The following is a 22,749-nucleotide window of genomic DNA, read 5'->3' as shown; positions in this document are numbered from 1 at the left end:
TTGAAGGAGTTTGTGAAATCACCAGCCATGGATATCTTTAAGACTAGGAAACCACTATCTGTATTGGTGATAGATTGAGAGAAACAAGAAAACACTTGGATTCTGAGGACTCATCTATTTCAATTCTATGAAACTATAATAATTTAGGACTCAGTGAGAATCTAGGAGACAACTAGAAAAAATTACAATAGTTAAATTGATCATTTTCAAATTGTGTTCCCTTGAATGAAAGTGTTTCATGCAATATTTGGGAGGGTGCATAAAAAATTCTAATCATATCAGGCATTTATAATATGTGACTACTGTGAAACAGATTAGTTTCCAAAGTAGGAAAAAAAAAAAACAATGGAAGAAGTTTCAACAGCCTCCAAACATTAGGGAAAGTACTGGTTTTAATTTTCCCATTTATGGGATCAAAATTGTACACATACAAAATAAAATTAAACACAGAGAAAGACAAATATCATGTGATATCTCTCATATGTGGATTCTAATTTTAAAAAAGATGCAAATGAACTTATTTACAAAACAGAGACAGACTCACAGATATTGGAAACAAACTTATGGTTACTGAAGGGAAGACATGGTGGAGAGGGATAAATCAGGAGCATGGGATGAACATACACACACTACTACATATAAGATAACCAACAAGGACCTACTGTATAGCACAGGGAACTCTACTCAATATTCTGTGATAACCTATATGAGAAAAGAAAGAATGAATATATGTATATGTATAACTGAATCACTTTGCTGTACACCTGAAACTAACACAACATTGTAAATCAATTATACTCAAATAAAATGTTTAAAAAACACGAAGGTAGTAATGCAAGAATTGAGGAACATGAGATATAGGTTATATAGAAAATGGCAGAAGTTCTTCCTTATGAGTAATTATTTGAAATATAAATGGATTAAACTATCCAATTAAAAGGCAGACGTTGGCATAATGGATAAACATTATCATCTATCTTTATGCTGTCTACAAATGACTCATTTTAGAGCCAAAGACATAAATAGGTTGAAAGTGAAAGGATGGAAAAAGTTATTCCAAGCAAATAGTAATCAAAAGAGAGCAAGGGTAGACATACTAATATCACACGAAGAGGTTTTGAGCCAAAAACAGTTACAAGACACAAAGAAGAAAAAGACCTACTGAATGATGTCAGAAAGATGGCAGAGTAGGAGATACCAGCCTCTATCCCTGCCCCCCCACAAAAAACAACAGACAGCTATACAGAAATGAAAATATCCCTGGGGGGGCTCAAGTATCTAATTAAGAGCCTGCAACAACACAGTGGGGAAAAAATGGAGAATAACCACACAGAAAGGATTGCTGGGGAAATCAGCATGGCAGAGACATCTGAAGAGGGCTAAGAACAAAGAAACAGGGCAGAGGCTATCAGTATCAGCCCTGCGGCAGATGCCCATGCAGTCCCCACTGGTCTCCTCTGTGGAGGATCCTCGCAACTTTTGCTTCTGAGGATCTCAACAGCTCCCATGACAGCCATGAATTTCTGTAGCTTTAAGAGCAGAGGACTCCATAGTGTTTGTTGGTGTGGACCCCAGCAGCCTGCTCTGTAGAGGATACTGTCAGCTTTTGCCACTGAAGTAACCAACAGCCAACATTGCCACAGACTCCCCAGGGAGTGAGACACTGCTGAGACTTCTCTACAAGAAGAAGCTGCTGTTGTGCTGCCTTAGTACCAGGGCTGCCACCCCCCCCCAACACTGTGCTTGCCCTAGACACCAGACCTATGGCCACTCCATGTGTACCTACCACCTGACCCCAGCACCTGCCACCAGACTCCATGCATGCCCATGCTCCAGAAACTGGCTCCATGGCCACTCCACATACACCAATAACTCAGACACCAGAGCCACTGACACTGCAGGGTATCCCATGGCCCAGACACTAGAGACACTATCACTCCATGAGCACATGCTCTGGACCCTGTATCCACAGCCAATCTGCAAGTGCCTGCACCACAGAAACCAGAGCACTGCTGCAGTGGGTGTACCTGCCCTCTAGAACCCAGGTCCATTAGCTGCTTCACAAGTGCTCAAACATGGGACACCCAAGCCACTACTGTAGCAGGCTCATCCATGCACCACGCATGCCTGCTATCCAGACCATAGCTCCATATCTACTCTGCAAGTGCATGCACCTTGCACACCATTACCAACACTGCAGTGAGGTTGCCTGTGCCCCAGGCACTAACACCACCACCTCCCTAGACCCCTGAGCCACTCCAGTGGCTTCACGCATGCCTCCATTCCAGACTCTCTCCATTGCTCCTCCATAGGCACCCATGCATCAAACATCGTAGACACAACCACAGTAAGTGTGTCCACAAACTGGACCCAGGGCCTCGAAGGATCCCCTCAGCCATGACTTCCACCATGCTAGAAAAAGATATCAGGAGGACCCCAGAAGCTGTTACCACTGAAGACCTCAACAGCCCACACTTCTTCTGCAGACACCCACAGCCTTGGCCACCAACGTCTCCTTCAATCTTTGCTGATGCTGATGACAACTGACAGAGCTGCACAGAGACTGCACCTTCCCTGGAGTAAGAACTGCTTCATCCCACCCAGCTGTCAGACTTGTACCCACCAATAGATGAAGGGCTTTCCCCACTGAAACCAGTCCATAAATTCTGGAAGAAGTGGTTGCTACATCAAATGTGAACACATCCATGCAATGATACAAGAAATGCAAACACTCAAGGAAAACTAACACCACCAAAGGAGCACAATATCCTGGTAAGCAACTGCAAAGAGATCTATAAAAAAATCAAACTAATTATTTTAAGGAACTTGGCAGTTTACAAGAGAACACAGATAGACAACGAAATCAGGAACAAAACAAGAAGTTAAACAAATAGAGATAAACCATTAAAAAAAAGAACAAAAACAATTCTGGAGCTGAAAAATACAATGAATGAAAGGAAAAATAATATAGAGAGTACCAACAACAGATTTGATGAAGCGGAAGAAAGAGCCTGAAAACTCAAGCATAGGTAATATGAAATTATCCAGTTAGAGGAACAAAAAGAAAAAAGAATGAAAGGGTGAAGACAGTTCATGGGACTTATGAGACACCATCAAGCATAAGAATATATGCATTATGGAGATAAAAGGAGAAGAGAGAAAGGGGCAGAAAGCTTATTTAAATAAATAATGGCTGAAAATTTCAGAAATTTGGGGAGAGATATGGATATCCAGGCACATGAAGCTCAAAAGTCCCCAGTTTCAACCAAAAGAGGACTTTACCAGGACATACTATAATCAAACTTTCAAAAGTCAAAGACAAGGAGTTTTGAAAGCAGAAAAAGAGAAAGAGTGGTCAATCACAAGGGAAACTGCATAAGGCCATCAGTGGATTTCTGAGAAGAAATCTTGCAGGCCAGGACAGAGTGGAATGATATATTAAAAATGCTTGTAGAAAAAACTACAAGCATTTTTACAAAGGTTGTCTTACCCAGCAAAGCCATCCTTCAGAAATGAAGGAGAGTTAGTTTTCCACCAAACAAAACCTGAAGGAGTTCATCCCTAGGAGAAGTGCCTTACAAGAAATGTTGAAGATGAAATGACAAGATGACAATTAGTAATGTGAAAACCTATGAAAGTAAAACAAAAATGCACTGGTAATGGTTAATATATAGAACAATTCAAAATACTGTAATACTGTAATGGTGGTGTGTAAATCACTTTTAACTCTGGTATAAAGATTAAAAAACAAAGTATTAAAAATAACTATGAGTAAAATATTTTTAATGGATACACTATAAAGTGATGTAAATTGAGAAATCAAACACATAAAATGTTGGGGAGGAAGTAATATGATAGTGTTTATGTATGCAGTGGAAGTTAACTTCTTAACAGCTTCAAATAGAATGTTATAAGATGTTTTATGTAAGCTCCATGGTAACCCCCCCAAAAATCTCTAGCAGATACACAAAAGATAAAGAAAAGGAAATAAAAGTACACTACTACAGGAAATCAAACCACAAAGGAAAACACTTAGGATGAATAAAGGAACTACAAAACAGCCAGAAAACAATTAACAAACTAGTATAGTGCATCCTTACCTATCAATTATTACTTCTAATGTTAATTGGTTAAATTCTCCAATCAAAAGACATAGAGTAGCTGAATGGATAAAAAAAACAGCAAGACACAGTTACATGCCTATAAGAGACTCATTTAAGATTTAAGGATACATATGAGCTTAAAGTGAAGGGATGGAAAAAGATATTCCATGCAAATGGAAGCTAAAAGAGATCAAGGATATCTACAATATATCAGGCAAATAGACTTTAAGTCAACAACCATAAGTGGAGACAAAGTAGATCATTATATAATACTAAAAAGGTAAATTCATCAAGAGGATATGACAGTTGTAAATATATATGCATCTAACATTAAAGCATCTAAATATATCAAGCACATATTAACAACACTGAAGGGAGGAATAGAGAGAATAAAATAATAATAGAGGAGAGGAGCTTCAAGATGGCGGAAGAGTAAGATGTGGAGATCACCTTCCTCCTCACAAATACATCAAAAATATATCTACATGTGGAACAACTCCTACAGAACACCTACTGAACGCTGGCAGAAGAACTCAGACCTCCCAAAAGGCAAGAAACTCCCCATGTACTTGGGTAGGGCAAAAGAAAAAAGAAAAAAAGGAAAAGGGAATCGGGATGGGACCTGAACCAGTAGGAGGGAGCTGTGAAGGAGGAAAGGTTTCCAAACACTAGGAAACCGTTTTGCAGGCGGAGACTGTGGGTGGCGGATGGGGGAAGCTTTGGAGCCACGGAGGAGAGCGCAGCAACAGGGGTGCAGAGGGCAAAGCGGAGAGATTCCCGCACAGAGGATTGGTGCCGACCAGCACTCACCAACCCGAGAGGCTTGTCTGCTCACCCACCAGGGCGAGTGGGGGCTGGGAGCTGAGGCTCGGGCATCGCTCGGATCGCAGGAAGAGGACTGGGGTTGGCTGCGTGAACACAGCCTGAAGGGGGCTACTGTGCCACAGCTAGCCGGGAGGGAGTCTGGGAAAAAGTCTGGACCTGCCTAAGAGACAACAGACTTTTTCTTCCCTCTTTGTTTTGTGGTGCGTGAGGAGAGGGGATTAAGAACACTGCTTAAAGGAGCTCCAGAGATGGGCGCGAGCCACAGCTATCAGTGCGGACCCCAGAGATGGGCATGAGATGCTAAGGATACTGCTGTAGCCACCAAGAAGCCTGTGTGCAAGCACGGGTCACTATCCACACCTCCCCTCCTGGGAGCCTGTGCAGCCCGCCACTGCCAGGGTCCCGGGATCCAGGGACAACTTCCCAGGGAGAAAACAGGGCACGCCTCAGGCTGATGGAACGTCACGCTGGCCTCTGCTGCCACAGGCTCACCCTGCATACTGTACCCCTCCCTCCCCCTGGCCAGAGTGAGCCAGAGCCCCTGAATCAGCTGCTACTTTAACGCCGTCCTGTGTGAGCGAAGAACAGATGACCTCAGGCAACCTACATGCAGAGGCGGGGCCAAACCCAAAGCTGAACCCTGGGAGCTGTGTGAACAAAGAAGAGAAGGGGAAATTTCTCCAAGCAGCCTCAAGAGCAGTGAATTAAATCTCCACAATCAACTTGATGTACCCTGCGTCTGTGGAATACCTGAATACACAACGAATCATCCCAAATTGAGGAGGTGGACTTTGGGAGCAACGATATATATATATTTTCCCCTTTCTCTCTTTTTGTGAGTGTGTATGTGTATGCTTCTGTGTGTGATTTCCTCTGTATAGCTTTGCTTTTACCATTTGTCCTAGGGTTCTGTCGGTCTGTTTTCTTTTCGTTTATTTTTAGTATACATTTTAGCTCTTCTTATCATTGGTGGATTTGTTTTTTGGTTTGGTTGCTCTCTTCTTTCTTTTTTTTATTACTTTTAAAAAATTTTAATAATTATTTTTTATTTTAATAACTTCATTTCATTTTATATTTTTCTCTATTTCTTTCTTTTTTTCTCTCTTTTATTCTGAGCCATGTGGATGACAGGTTCTTGGGGCTCTGGCCAGGAGTCAGGACTGTGCCTCTGAGGTGGGAGTGCCAAGTTCAGGACATTGATCCAGCAGAGACCTCCCAACTCCATGTAATATCAAATGGTGAAAATCTCCCACAGATCTCCATATCAATGCCAAGACCCAGCTGCACTCAATGACCAGCAAGCTACAGTTCTGGACACCTTATGCCAAACAACTAGAAAGACATGAACACAACACCACCCATCAGCTGAGAGGCCACCTAAAATCATAATAAGGTCACAGACACCACAAAACACACCACCAGATGTGGACCTGCTCACAGGAAAGACAAAATCCAGCCTCATCCATCAGAAGACAGGCACTACTCCCTTCCACCAGGAAGCCTACACAACCCACCGAACAAACTGTAGCCACTGGGGGCAGACACCAAAAACAATGGGAACTATGAACCAGCAACCTGCAAAAAGGAGACCCCCAAACACAGTAAGTTAAGCAAAATGATAAGACAGAGAAATACACAGTAGATGAAGGAGCAAGGTAAAATCCCACCAAACCTTCCAAATGAAGAGGAAATAGGCAATCTACCTGAAAATTCAGAATAAAGATAGTAAAGATGATCCAAAATCTTGGTAATAGAATGGAGAAAATACAAGAAACGTTCAACAAGGACATAGAAGAACTAAAGAGCAAACAACAATGATGAACAACACAATAAAAGAAATAAAAAAATCTCTAGAAGGAATCAATAGCAGAATAACTAAGGCAGAAGACAGGATAAGTGATCTGGAAGATAAAATAGTGGAAATAACTACTGCAGAGCAAAATAAAGAAAAAAGAATGAAAAGAATTGAGGACAGTCTCAGAGACCTCTGGGACAACATTAACCACACCTACATTCGAATTATAGGGGTTGCAGAAGAAGAAGAGAAAAAGAAAGGGCCTGAGAAAATATTTGAAGAAATTATAGTTGAAAACTCCCCTAACATGGGAAAGGAAATAGTTAATCAAGTCCAGGAAGCACAGAGAGTCCCATACAGGATAAATCCAAGGAGCAACACGCCAAGGCACATATTAATCAAGCTATCAAAAATTAAATACAAAAATATTTCTTAAAAGCAGCAAGGGAAAAACAACAAATAACACACAAGGGAATCCCCATAAGGTTAACAGCTGATCCTTCAGCCGAAACTCTGCAAGCCAGAAGGGAGTAACAGGACATATTTAAAGTGTTGAAAGGGAAAAACCTACAACCAAGATGATTCTACCCAGCAAGGATCTCATTCAGATTTGATGGAGAAATTAAAACCTTTACAGACAAGCAAAAGCTAGGAGAATTCAGCACCACCAAACCAGCTTTACAACAAATGCTAAAGCAATTTCTCTAGGCGGGAAACACACGAGAATAAAAATACCTACAATAACAAACTCAGGACAATTAAGAAAATGATAATAGGAACATACATATCGATAATTACCTTAAATGTAAATGGATTAAATGCTCCCACCAAAAGACAAACACTGGCTGAATGGATACAAAAACAAGACCCGTATATGTGCTGTCTACAAGAGACCCACTTCAGACCTAGGGACACATGTGGACTGAAAGTGAGGAGATGGAAAAAGATATTCCATGCAAATGGAAATCAAAAGAAAGCTGGAGTGATGTTTCTCATATCAGACAAAATAGACTTTAAAACAGACTATCACAGGAGACAAAGAAGGATACTACATAATGATCAAGGGATCGATCCAAGAAGCAGATATAAAAGTTGTAAATATTTATGCACCCAACATAGGAGCACCTCATACATAATAAGAATACTAACAGCAATAAAAGGGGAAATTGACAGTAACACAGTCATAGTAGCGGACTTTAACACCCCACTGTCACCAATGGACAGATCATCCAAAATGAAAATAAATAAGGAAACACAAGCTTTAAATGATACATTAAACAAGATGGACATAATATATATATATATATATATATATATATATATATATATGTCCTATATATAGGACATATAGGACATATAGGACATTCCATCCAAAAGCAACACAATACACTTCCTTCTCAAGTGCTCATGGAACGTTCTCCAGGATAGATCATATCTTCATTCACACATCAAGCCTTGGTATATTTAAGAAAATTGAAACCTTATCAAGTATGTTTTCTGACCACAACGTTTTGAGACTAGATATCAATTACAGGAAAAAGTCTGTAAAAAATACGAACACATGGAGGCTAAATAATACACTACTTAATAACCAAGAGATCACTGAAGAAGTCGAACAGGAAATCAAAAAACACCTAAAAACAAATGACAATGGAAACACGACAACCTAAAATCTATGGGATGCAGCAAAATCTGTTCTAAGAAGGAAGTTTATAGCAATACAATCCTACCTTAAGAAACAAGAAACATCTCAAATAAACAACCTAACCTTACACCTAAAGCAATTAGAGAAAGAAGAACAAAAAAACCCGAAAGTTAGCAGAAGAAAAGAAATCATAAAGGTCAGATGAGAAATAAATGAAAAAGATATGAAGGAAATGATAGCAAAAGTCAATAAAACTAAAAGCTGGTTCTTTGAGAATATAAACAAAAATTTTAAACCATTAATGAGACTCATAAAGAAAAAAAGGGAGAAGACTCAAATCACTTAAATTAGAAATGAAAAAGGAGAAGTAACAACTGACACTGCAGAAATACAAAGGATCATGAGAGATCACTACAAGCAACTCTATGCCAATAAATTGGACAACCTGGAAGAAATGGACAAATTCTTAAAAATGCACAAGGCTCTGAGACTGAACCAGGAAGAAATAGAAAATATGAATAGACCAATCACAAGCACTGAAATTGAAGCTGTGATGAAAAATTTCCAGCAAACAAAAGCCCAGGACCAGATAGCTTCACAGGCGAATTCTATCAAACATTTAGGGAAGAGCTAACACCTCTCTTTCTCAAACTCTTCCAAAATATAGCAAAGGGAGGAACACTCCCAAACTCATTCTATGAAGCCACCATCACCCGGATACCAAAACCAGACAAAGATGTCACAAAGAAGGAAAACTGCAGGCCAATATCACTGATGAACCTAGATGCAAAAATCCTCCACAAAATACTAGCGAACAGAATACAACAACACATTAAAAGGATCATACACCATGATCAAGTGGGATGTATCCCAGGAATGCAAGGATTCTTCAATATTCACAAATCAATGTGATACACCATATTAACAAACTGGAGGAGAAAAACCATATGATCATCTCAGTAGATGCAGAGAAAGCTTTCAACAAAATTCAACTCCCATTTATGATAAAAACCCTCCAGAAAGTAGGCATACAGGGAACTTACCTCGGCATAATAAAGTCCAGATATGACAAACCCACAGCCAACATAGTCCTCAGTGGTGAAAAACTGAAAAGCATTTCCACTAAGATCAGGAACAAGACAAGGTTGCCCACTCTCACCAATATTATGGAACATAGTATTGGAAGGTTTAGCCACAGCAAAAAGAAATAAAAGGAATCCAAATTGGAAAAGAAGAAGTAAAGCTGTCACTGTTTGCAGATGCCATGATACTATACATAGAGAATCCTAAAGATGCTACCAGAAAGCTACCAGAGCTAATCAATGAATTTGGTAAAGTAGCAGGATACAAAATTAATGCACAGAAATCTCTGGCATTCATATACACTAATGATGAAAAATCTGAAAGTGAAATTAAGAAAACACTCCCATTTACCATTGCAGCTAGAAGAATAAAATATCTAGGAATAAACCTACCTAAGCAGACAAAAGACCGTATGCAGAAAACTATAAGACACTGAGAAAGAAATTAAAGATGATACAAATAGATGGAGAGATATACCATGTTCTTTGATTGGAAGGATCAACATTGTGAAAATGACTATACTGCCCAAAGCAATCTATAGATTCAATGCAATCCCTATCAAACTATGACTGGCATTTTTCACAGAACTAGAACAAACAATTTCACAATTTGTATGGAAACACAAAAGACCCCGAATAGCCAAAGCAATGTTGAGAAAGAAAAATGGAGCTGGAGGAATCAGACTCCATGTCTTCAGAGTATACTCCAAAGCTATAGTAATCAAGAAAGTATGGTACTGGCACAAAAACAGAAATACAGATCAATGGAACAGGATAGCATGCTCAGAGATAAACCCATGCACATATGGTCACCTTATCTTTGATAAAGGAGGCAAGAATATACAGTGGAGAAAAGGCAGCCTCTTCAATAAATGGTGCTGGGAAAACTGGAAATCTACATGTAAAAGAATGAAATCAGAACACTCCCTAACATCATACACAATAATAAGCTCAAAATGTATTAAAGACCTAAATGTAAGGCCAGACACTCTCCAACTCTTAGAGGAAAGCATAGGCAGAACACTCTATGACATAAATCACAGCAAGATCCTTTTTGACCCACCTCCTAGAGAAATGGAAATAAAAACAAAAATAAACAAGTGGGACATAAGGAAACTTAAAAACTTTTGTGCAGCAAAGGAAACCATGAACTAGATGAAAAGACAACCCTCAGAATGGGAGAAAATATTTGCAAATGAAGCAACTGACAGAGGATTAATCTCCAAAATTTACAAGCACCTCATACAGCTCAATATCAAAAAAACAAACAACCTAATCCAAAAATGGGCAGAAGACCTAAATAGACATTTCTCCAAAGAAGATATGCCAACTGCCAACAAACACATGAAGGTATTCTCAACACCATTAATCATTAGAGAAATGCAAATCAAAACTACAATGAGATATCATCTCACACTGGTCAGAATGGCCATCATCAAAAAATCTATAGGCAGTAAATGCTGGAGAGGGTGTGGAGAAACGGGAACCCTCTTGCACTGTTGGTGGGAATGTAAATTGATACAGCCACTAAGGAGAAACATATAGAGTTTCCTTAAAAAACTAAAAATAGAACTACCATCCCACCCAGCAATCCCACTACTGGACATATACCCTGAGAAAACCATAATTCAAGAAGAGTCATGGAACACAATATTCATTGCAGCTCTCTTTACAATAGCCAGGACATGGAAGCAACCTAAGTGTCCATTGACAGATGAATGGATAAAGATGATGTAGCACATATATACAATGGAATATTACCCAGCCATAAAGGGAAACGAAATTGAGTTATTTGTAGTGAGATGGACTGACCTAGAGTGTGTTATACAGAGTGAAGTAAGTCAGAATGAGAAAAACACATACCATATGCTAACACATATGTATAGAATCTAAAAAACAAAAAAATGGTCGTGAAGAACCTAGGGGCAAGACGGGAATAAAGACGCAGACCTACTAGAGAATGGACTTGAGGACACGTGGAAGGGGAAGGGGAAGCTGGGACAAAGTGAGAGAGTGGCATGGACATATGTACACTACCAAATGTAAAATAGATAGCTGGTGGGAAGCAGCCGCATAGCACAGGGAGATCGGTTCAGTGCTTTGTGACCACCTAGAGGGGTGAGGTAGGGAGGGTGGGAGGGAGGGAGACGCAAGAGGGAAGAGGTATGGGTATATATGTATATGTATAGCTGATTCACTTTGTTATAAAGCAGAAACTAACACACCATTCTAAAGCAATTAAACTCCAATAAATGACAGGGTGAGAGAGAGTCATGGACATATACACACTAACAAACGTAAGGTAGATAGCTAGTGGGAAGCAGCTGCATGGCCCAGGGATATCGGCTCGGTGCTCTGTGACCACCTGCAGGGGTGGGATAGGGAGGGTGGGAGGGAGGGAGACGCAAGAGGGAAGAGATATGGGAACATACGTATATGTATAACTGATTCGCTTTGTTATAAAGCAGAAACTAGCACACCATTGTAAAGCAATTATACCCCAATAAAGATGTTTAAAAAAACTCCAATAAAGATGTTATAAAAATAAAAATATTAATTAAATTAAATAATAATAGAGAACTTCAATATCCCAATTTTATGAATGGATAGATCATCTAGACTGAAAAGTACTAATGAAAAAGCAAATATGAATAATTCAGTAGACCAAATGTACCCAACAGATATACCCAGAACATTCTACACAACAGCAGTAGAATACATATTCTTTTCAAGCACATATGGAACTTTCTCCAGGGTAGAGCATATGTTAGGCCAAAAGACAAGTCTTAAAATTTAAGAAAGTTGAATTATATCGATGATATTTTCTAATATAATTGTGTGAAAGTAGAAATCAATAACACAGGGAAACTGGAAAACTCACACATATGTGGAAATTAAACAACACCCTCCTGGACAACCTATGGGTCAAGAAGAAATCAAGAGAGAAATCAAAATCAAGAGAGAAATCAAAAAATATGTTGACAAAAATGAAAATGGCGTTACAATATACCAAAACTTATGTGATGCAGCAAAAGCAGTTCTAAGAGGGAAGTTTATAACAATTAATGCCTACATTGAGAAAAAAGAAATATCTCAAATAAACAACCTAAGTTTTCATCTCAGAGAACTAGAAAAAGAAGAAACTAAGCCCTAAATTGATAGAAGGAAGGAAATCACAAATATCAGAGCAGAAAGAAATGAAATAAAAACTAGAAAAACAATAGAAAAGATCAGAGAAACAAAAATCTGGTTTTCTGCAAAGATAAAAAAATTGACAGACCTTTAGCTACACTTCCTAGAAGCAGAAAACAGAGAAGACTCAAATAAATAAACTTTAAAAAGAGATGTGAGTGATGCCACAGAAATACAAAGGATCATAAGAACAATTAATAAATGAACAATTAATAAACAATTAATATGAACAATTAATAAATCAGATAACCTAGAAGAAGTGGATATTCCTAGAAATATACAACCTTCCAAGACTGAAACATGAAGAAATAAAAAATCTGAACAAATCAATAACAAGTAAGGAGTTTGAATCAGTAATAAAAAAAAATCTCCAAACAAATAAAAGTCCAGGGTCAGATGGATTCACTTGTGAATTCTGTCAAACATTTAAAGAAAGATTTATAGCAAACCTTCTCACATTCTTCCAAAAAAATTTAGTATGCTTCAAAACATTTACAGAGACAGCATTACCATAATACCAACGTCAGACAAGGACACTTACAAGGAAAGAAATTAGGCCAGTATCCCCAAACAACATAGATATAAAATCCTTAACAAAATACTATCAAACCAAATTCAACAGCATAATAAAAGGATCATTCACCACAACCAAGTGGGATTTATACCTGGGATAAAAGGATGGTTTGACATACGTAAATCAATAAATGTGATACACCATATTTTTTAAATTAAAGATTTTAAAAATCATATAATTATCTCAAGAGATACAGAAAAAAAACGTGACAAATTCCAACATTCTTTCATGATAAAAATTCTCAACAAATTCAGTATAGAACAAATGTACCTCAACATAATAAAGACCATATATGACAAGCCTGTAGCAAATATCATACTCAATGATGAAAATTTGAAAGATTTTCCTCCAATATCAGGAACAAGAAAAGGATGCCCACTCTCACAACTTCCATTCAACATAGTACTGGAAGTCCTAGCTAGAGCAATTAGGCAAGAAAAGGAAATAAAAGGCATAAAAATCAGAAAGAAAGAAGTTAACTTTTCTATTCACAGATGACATAATGTTATATATAGAAAATCCTAAAGACTCCACCAAAACCAATTTAGAATAAATGAATTCTGTAAAGTTGCAGGATTTAAAAAAATCAGTTGTGTTTTTATACCCTAAAAACAAGCTATCCAATAAAGAAATTAAGAAAGCAACCCCATTTACAATAGCATAAACAAAGAATAAAATACTTAAGAATAAATTTAACCAAAGAGGTGAAAGATCTGTACAAGTAAAGCTATAAAACAATGATGAAAGAAATTGAAAAAACAAATAAATCCATATCATTCTTATGGATTGGAAGAATTAATATTGTTAAAATGTCCATACTATCCAAAGCCATCTATAGATTCAATGCAACCCCCATCAAGATTCCAATGGCATTTTTTACTGAAATAGAAAAAAGAATCCTAACGTTCATTTGTAACCACAGAAGATCCCAAATAGTTAAGGCAATCTTCAGCAAGAAAAAGAAAGCTGGAAGCATCACACTCCCTGATTTCAAATTATACTATAAAGTTATAATAATCTAAACTGTACGATACTGGCATAAAAACAGACACATAGACCAATGGAACAGAATTAAGAGCCCAGAAATAAACTCATGTATATGGAGTCAACTAACTGTCAACAAAGTTGCCATGAATACACAATGAGAAAATGATAATATCTTTCAATAAACGTTGCTGGAAAAACTGCATATCCACATGCAAAAGAATAAAATTGGACCTTTATCTCAGACCATTCACAAAAATTAATTTAAAATGGATTAATGATTTAAATATAAGACTTGAAAACATACAAATCCTAGAAGGGAAAAGGGAAAAACTCCTGTACAGTGGTCTTGGCATGATTTTTTGGATTTGAGACCAAAGCACATACAAACAAAAGCAAAAACAAACAAGTGGGATTATATCAAGCTAAAATGTTTCTGCACATGAGGAAACAATCAGCACAATAATAAGGCAACCTATGGAATAGGAGAAAATATTTGATTACCATATATCTGAAAATGGGTTATTATCTAAAATATATATGGAACTCTTACAACTCAATAGCAAAAAGCCAAATATACCCATTTAAAAATGGGCAAAGGACCTGAATAGATATTTTTCAAAAGAAGACATACACATGGCTAGCAAGTATATTAAAAAGTGCTCAACCTGACTAATCATCAGGGAAATGCAAACCAAATCTACATGAGGTGTCACCTCACAGCTGTCAGATGGCTATCATGAAAAAGTCAAAACGTAACAAGTGTTGGTGAGGATGTGGAGAAAGTGAACCTTTGTACACTGTTTGTGGGAATGTAAATTGGTATAGCCATTATGGAAAACAGTACAGTGGTTCCTCAAAAATTAGTAATAGAACTACTGTATCATCCAGCAATCCCACTTCTGGGTATATATCCAAAGGAAACAAAATCTGTATCTCAAAGAGATACCTGCATTCCTATATTCATTGCAGCATTCACAGTCATAAATACATGGAGATAACCTATTTGTTTACAAACAGATGGATAAAGAAATTTGGTATATACATATAATAGAATATTATTCAGCTCTTAAAAATAAAGAAATCCTGCCATTTGTAACACCATGACATACCTGGAGGACATTATGCTAAGTGAAATAAACCAGACACAGAAAGACAAATACTGCATGATCTGACTTATATATGGAATGTTTAAAAAAAGTCAGACTCATAGTAACAGAGCAGAATTGTGTAACAGTTATAAACATATATGTACCTAACAAGAGAGCTCCAAAATATAGGGGGAAAAATTGACAGAACTGAAGGAAAAAATATACAGCTCTACAATAATAATTGGAGATTTCAATACCCTATTTTCAGTAATGGATAGAACACCTAGACAGAATATCAATAAGGAAAGTCAGGATTTAACAACACAAAAAACCAATTAGATGTAACACACATGTATGGAACACTCCACCTCAAAATAGAAGAATACACATTCTTCTCATACGCACATGGAACATTCTCCAGTATAGATCATATGGTTGGTAACAAAAGAAGTCTTAATAAATTTAAAAGATTGAAACCACACAAAGAATCTTCTCTGATTTCAATGGAATGAAACTAGAAATCAATAACCAAAGGGAAATTATAAATTCATGAATGTGTGGAATTGAACAACACACTCTTAAACAATCAGTGAATTAAATAAGAATCCACAAAGGAAATTAGAAAATACTGTGAATGAATGAAATTGAAAAATAGCATTCCGAATATTATGGGATGCAAGAAAACAGTACTCAGGGGAAATTTATAGCTATAAACACCTACAGTATAAAAAGGAGTAATATATTAATTCAGTATTCTTTACACCTTAAAGAAACAAAATCAAGAGCAATCTGACCCCAAAGATAGCAGAGGTAAATAATAAGGATTAGAGCAGAGGTAAACTAAATAGGGAATAGAAGACAATAGGGATGATTAAGAAAACAAAAGTGGGGCTTTGAAAAGATCTACAAAATTGACAAACCTATAACTACACTTACCAACAGAGAGAGAGAGGGAGACAGAGAGGACACAAATTACTAATATCAGAAATGAAAGTAGGACATTACTATAGACCTTACAGAAACAGAAAGGATTACAAGAAAATACCATGAATAATTGTGTGCCAACAAATTAGATAACCAAGATGAAATGGGCAAATTCCTAGAAACACACTAACTAGTAAAACTGAATCAAGAAGAAATTTTAAAAATGGAATATACCTATAGTAAGTAAAAAGATTGTATTAATCAAAAACCTATCAAGAAATAAAAGCCCAGGACCAGAAAGTTTCACAAGTAAATTCTATCAAACATTTAAAGAAGAATTAGCACCAATCTTTCTCAAATTATTCCAAAAAAAAAGAGAAGAAGATGGAGAAACACTTTTTCTACTCAGTGCATGTAGGCAAGAAAAATAAATAGATAAAAGGCATCCAAATTGGACAGGAAGACATAAAATTATCTCTGTTCACAGATAACATGATCTTACTTATATCCAACCCTAAAGGTTCCACCAAAAATCCTGTTAGAACTAATAAATGATTTCAGCAAAATTGCAGGATGCAAAATTAACACATCAACAGACAGTAATCAGTTGCATCTCTATACACTAGCAATGAGCAATCAGAAAAATTAAGTAAACAGCTACCTTTACAAAGCATGAAAAAGAATGAAATACTTAGGAATAAACTTAACCAAGGAGGTGAAAATCTTGTGTACTGAAAACTAAAAAAAGTTGCTGAATGAAGTTAGATACAAATAAATGGAAAGACATCCCATGTTCATTAATTGGAACAGTTAATATTGTTAGGGATATCATTACTACCCAAATTAGTCTACAGATTTAGTGCAATCTTTATCAAAATCCCAATGACACTTTTTTCATAAATAGAAAATTCCATCCTAAAATTCATATGGAATTTCAAGAGACTCCAAATAGCCAAAACAATCTTGAAAAAGAACAAAGTTGGAGGTCTCACATTTCCTCATTTCTAAACTTACTACAAAGCTACAGTAATCAAAACAGTGTGGTACAGACATAGAAACTAATTGAATAGAATAAAGAGGCCAAAATAAACCCTCACATATATGGTCAGATGATTTTTGAAAAGTGTACCAAGACCATTCAAAGGGAAAGGAGGGTCTTTTCAACGAATGGTGTTGGGAAAACTAGATACACCCATGCAAAATATGAAGTTGGACCCTTACATTATACCATGTACAAAAATCAACTCAAATGGATTAAAGACCTAAACCTAAACCTATAGTTTTTAAAACTAGAAAACACTTAGAAGAAAAACTAGGAATAAATTTCATGACATTGATTTGGCAATAATTTCTTGGATATGACACCAAAAACAGAGTAAACTAAAGTAAAAATAAATTGGATGACATTAATACATTTAAAGTTCTAGGCATCAAAACACAACAGACTGACTGAAAAGGCAACCTATGGAATGGGAGAAAATTTTTACAAATCATATATCTGATAAGGGGTTAATATCCAGAATATAAAAGAACTCTTACAACTATACAACAACAGAAAACAAACCAATCTGATTTCTAAATGGGCAAAGGACTTGAGTAGACATTTTTCCAAATGACCAACAAACACATGAGAAGATGCTCAACATCATTAATCATTGGGGAAATGCATATCAAGACCACAATGAAATACCACTTCACATCCATAAGGAGGGATACTATTTTTTTAAAAAAAGCAGAAAATGGCAAGTGTTGGCGAGAATGTGGAGAAACTGGAACACTCGTGAGATGTTGATGGGAGCATAAAATGGTGCAGCCACTATGGAAAATAGTATGGTATCTCCTCAAATAATTAAAAATAGAGTTACCAGGGCTTCCCTGGTGGCACAGTGGTTGAGAGTCCGCTTGCTGATGCAGGGGACACGGATTCGTGCCCCAGTCCGGGAAGATCCCACATGCTGCGGAGTGGCTAGGCCCATGAGCCATGGCCGCTGAGCCTGTGCATCCGGAGCCTGTGCTCTGCAATGGGAGAGACCACAACAGTGAGAGGCCCACGTACCGCAAATAATAATAGTAATAATAAATAAATAAAAATAGAGCTACCATATGATCCAGTAATTCCACTTCTTGTTATGTACCCAAACGAATTGAAAGCATGGTCTCAAGGCAGTATTTGTTCACAGCAGCATTATTCACAATAGCCAAAAGGTGGATGCAAGCCAAATGTCCACTGAAAGATGAATGGATAAACAAAATGTAATATATACAAACAATGGAATATTATTCAACCTTCAAAAGGAAGGATACTGACACATGCCACCACGTGGATGAACTTTGAGGACTTTATGATAAGTGAAATAAGCCAGTCACAAAAAGGCAAATACTGTATGATTCCACTTACATAAGGTACTTAGAGTAGTCAAATTAACAGAGACAGAAAGTAAAATGGTGTCTGCCTGGAGCTGGAGGGAAGAGGTATAGGGAGTTGTTTAATGAGTATAGAATTTCAGTTTGGAAAGATGAAAAAAGGGTTTAGGATGGATGGTGGTGATGGTTGCACAACAATGTGAATGTACTTAATGCCACTGAGCTATACACTTAAAAATAGTTTAAATGGCTGAACTATATGTTGTGTATATTTTATCACAATAAAAAAATGGATCAAACACCAAAATGTAAAACTTAAACCTCTTAAACTCTTAAAAGAAAACCTAGGGGTAAATCTTAATGACCCTGGATTTGGTAATGGATTATTAGATAAGACATTAAAAACAAGAAACAAAAGAAAAACATATAAATTAAACTTTATCAAAATTTAAAACTTTTGTGCATCAAACAACACTATCAAAAAATTGAGAAGACCACTCAAAGAAGGGGGAAAATATTTGCAAATTATATATCTGATAAGTATCCAATGCAAATTATATATCTGATAAGTATCCACTTGATATCAAGTATTCAGAATACATAAAAGATTCTTGCAATTCAACAACAAAAAGACAAACAACCAAATTTAAAATGGGCAAATAATTTTATTTTGTATCTATATGAGATAATGGATGTTCACTAAACTTATTGTGGTAATCATTTCCTTATGTATATAATTCAAATCATTATGCTGTACACCTTAAAATTATACTGTGCTGTATGTCAATTATACTTCAATAAAACTGGAAGAAAAAATATTAGGTGAAAAAGTAGTATGGAAAATTAAAGGAATGATTGTATATACAAATGAAAGGAAAGACTACACCAAAATAGTACTGGCTCTTTATGAATAAGGTTAGAAGGATTTTTTTCTTAATGTTTTTCTGTAATGTCTATATATTCTACAATGAGCTTGCATTACTTTTATAAAAATAAAACAATAACTCTTGTATACTGATACAATGAAAAATAAAATTTACATTTAGCCATGTGATCCATTTTGAGGTAATTTTTCTAAATTGGGGTATAGCTGTTTTACAATGTTGTGTTAGTTTCTACTGTACAGAAAAGTACAGTTCCCTGTGCTATACAGCAGGTTCTCATTAGTTATCTATTTTACACACATTAGTGTATATATGTCGATCCCAATCTCCCAGTTCATCCCACCCACCCTTTCCCTGCTTGGTGTCCATACATTTGTTCTCTACATCTGTGTCTCTATTTCTGCCTTGCAAACCAGTTCATCTGTACTATGTTTCTAGATTCCACAGGTATATGTTAATATGCGATATTTGGTTTTCTCTTTCTGATTTACTTCACTCTGTATGACAGTCTCTAGATCCGTCCACATCTCTACAAATGACCCAATTTTGTTCCTCTTTATGGCTGAGTAATATTCCATTGAATATATGTACCACTTCTTCTTTACCCATTTCTCTGTTGATGGGCATTTAGGTTGCTTCCATGACTGGCTATTGTTAATAGTGCTGCAATGAACACTGGGGTGCATGTGTCTTTTTGAATTATGGTTTTATCTGGGTTTAAGCTCAGGAGTGGGATTGCTGGGTCATATGGTAGCTCTATTTTTAGTTTTTTAAAGAACCTCCGTACTGTTCCCATAGTGGCTGTATCAATTTACATTCCCACCAACAGTGTAAGAGGGTTCCCTTTTCTCCACACCCTCTCCAGCATTCAGTGTTTATAAATTTTCTGATGATGCCCATTCTAAATGGTGTGAGGTGATGCCTCATTGTAGTTTTGATTTGCATTTCTCTAATAATTAGTGATGTTGAGAAACTTTTCATGTGCCTCTCGGCCATCTGTATGTCTTCTTTGGATAAATGTCTATTTAGGTCTTCCACCCATTTTTGGATTGGGTTGTTTGTTTTTTTGCTATTCAGCTGCATGAGCTGTTTACATATTTTGGAGATTAATCCTTTGTCCATTGATTCATTTGAAATATTTTCTATCATTCTGAGGGTTGTCTTTTCATCTTCCTTGTGGTTTCCTTTGGTGTGCAAAAGCTTTTAAGTCTCATTAGGTCCCATTTCTTAATTTTTGTTTTTATTTCCATTACTCTAGGAGGTGGGTCAAAAACGATCTTGCTGTGATTTATGTTAAAGAGTCTTCTGCCTTTGTTTTCCTCTAAGAGTTTTATAGTGTCCAGTCATACATTTAGGTCTTTCATCCATTTTGAGTTTATTTTTGTGTATGGTGTTAGGGTGTGTTCTAATTTCTTTCCTTTGTATGTAGCTGTCCAGTTTTCCCAGCACCACTTATTGAAGAGGCTGTCTTTTCTACATTGTATATTCTTACTTTCTTTATCAAAGATAAGGTGACCATAGGTGCATGGGTTTATCTCTGGGCTTTCTATCCTGTTCCATTGATCTATATTTCTGTTTTTTTGCCAGTGCCATTCTGTCTTCATTACTGTAGCTTTGTAGTATAGTCTGAAGTCAGGGAGCCTGATTCCTCCAGCTCCATTTTTTTGTCTCAAGATTGCTTTGGTTATTTGGGGGCTTTTGTATCTCCATACAAATTGTCAGATTTTTTGTTCTATTTCTGTGGAAAATGACATTGGTAATTTGATAGGGATTGCATTGAATCTGTAGATTGCTTTGGGTAGTTTAGCTATTTTTGCAATATAGATTCTTCCAATTCAAGAACATGGTATGTCTCTCCAACTGTTGGTATCATCTTTGATTTCTTTCATCAGTGTCTTATAGTTTTCTGCATACAGGTCTTTTACCTCCTTAGGCAGGTTTATTCTGAGGTATTTTATTCTTTTTGTTGCAATGGTGAATGAGATTGTTTCCTAAATTTCTCTTTCTCATCTTTTGTTGTTAGTGTATAGGAATGCAGATTTCTGTGCATTAACTTTATATCCTGCAACTTTACCAAATTCATTGATTAGCTCTAGTAGTTTTCTGGTGGCATCTTTAGGATTTTCTATGTATAGTATCATATCATCGGCAAACAGTGATAGTTTTACTTCTTCTTTTCCAAATTGTATTCTTTTTATTTCTTTTTTGTCTCTGATTTCCATGGCTAGGACTTCCAAACCTATGTTAAATAATATTGGTGAGAGTGGACATCCTTGTCTTGTTCCTGATTTTAGAGGAAATGCTTTCAGTTTTTCACCATTGAGAATGGTGTTTGCTCTGGTCTGTTGTATACGGCTTTTATTATGTTGAGGTAGTTTCCCTCTATGCCAACTTTCTGGAGAGTTTTTATCATAAATGGGTGTTGAATTTTGTCAAAAGCTTTTTCTGCATCTACTGAGATGATCATGTGGTTTTTGTTCTTCAATTTGTTAATATGGTGTACCGCATTGACTGATTTGCATATATTAAAGAATGCATATATCCTTGCATCCCTGGGATAAATCCCACTTGATCATGGTTTGTGATCCTTTTGATGTGTTATTGGGTTCCGTTTGCTAGTCTTTTGTTGAGGATTTTTGCATCTATATTCATCAGGGATATTGGTCTGTAATTTTCTCTTTTTTGTAATATCTTTGTGTGGTTTTGGAATAAGGGTGATGGTGGACTCGTAGAATGAGTTTGGGAGTTTTCCATTCTCTGAAATTTTTTGGAAGAGTTTCAGAGGATGGGTGTTAGCTCTTCTCTAAATCTTTGACAGTATTTACCTGGGAAGCTGTGTGGTCTGGACTTCAGTTTGTTGGAAGACCTTTAATCACAGTTTCAATTTCATTACTTGTGATTGGTCTGTTCATATTTTCTATTTCTTCTTGGTTCAGTCTTGGAAGGTAATACCTTTCTAATAATTTGTCCATTTCTTCAAGGTTGTCCATTTCATTGGCATAGAGTTGCTTGTAGTAGTCTCTTATGACGTATTGCATTTCTGTGGTGTCCGTTGTAACTTCTCCTTTTTCATTTCTAATTTTTTTGATTTGAGTCCTCTCCCTCTTTTTCTTGATGCATCTGGTTAAAGGTTTATCAATTTTGTTTATCTTCTCAAACAACCAGCTTTTAGTTTTTATTAATCTTTGCTATTGTTTTGTTTCTATTTCATTTATTTCTGCTCTAATCTTTATGATTTCTTTCCTTCTACTAACATTGGGTTTTTTTTTTTTTTTTTTTTTTTTTT

General features: G+C 36.5%; 1 protein-coding gene across 1 annotated transcript in view; it reads left to right on the top strand.

The window, feature by feature from the left end:
- Positions 1-22,749, top strand: part of ZDHHC15 (zDHHC palmitoyltransferase 15) — a 135,010-nt gene that overhangs the window by 27,516 nt on the left and 84,745 nt on the right. The gene's annotated exons all lie outside the window — the stretch shown is intronic.

The sequence above is a fragment of the Aethalodelphis obliquidens genome, unplaced genomic scaffold (genome assembly GCF_003676395.1).
Source record: "Aethalodelphis obliquidens isolate GAN/ISIS:26980383/991018 unplaced genomic scaffold, ASM367639v1 scaffold92, whole genome shotgun sequence".
Lineage (NCBI taxonomy): Eukaryota > Metazoa > Chordata > Mammalia > Artiodactyla > Delphinidae > Aethalodelphis > Aethalodelphis obliquidens.
The sequence above is the reverse complement of the archived record's forward strand: the minus strand, read 5'-3'. Positions and strand labels throughout refer to the sequence as shown.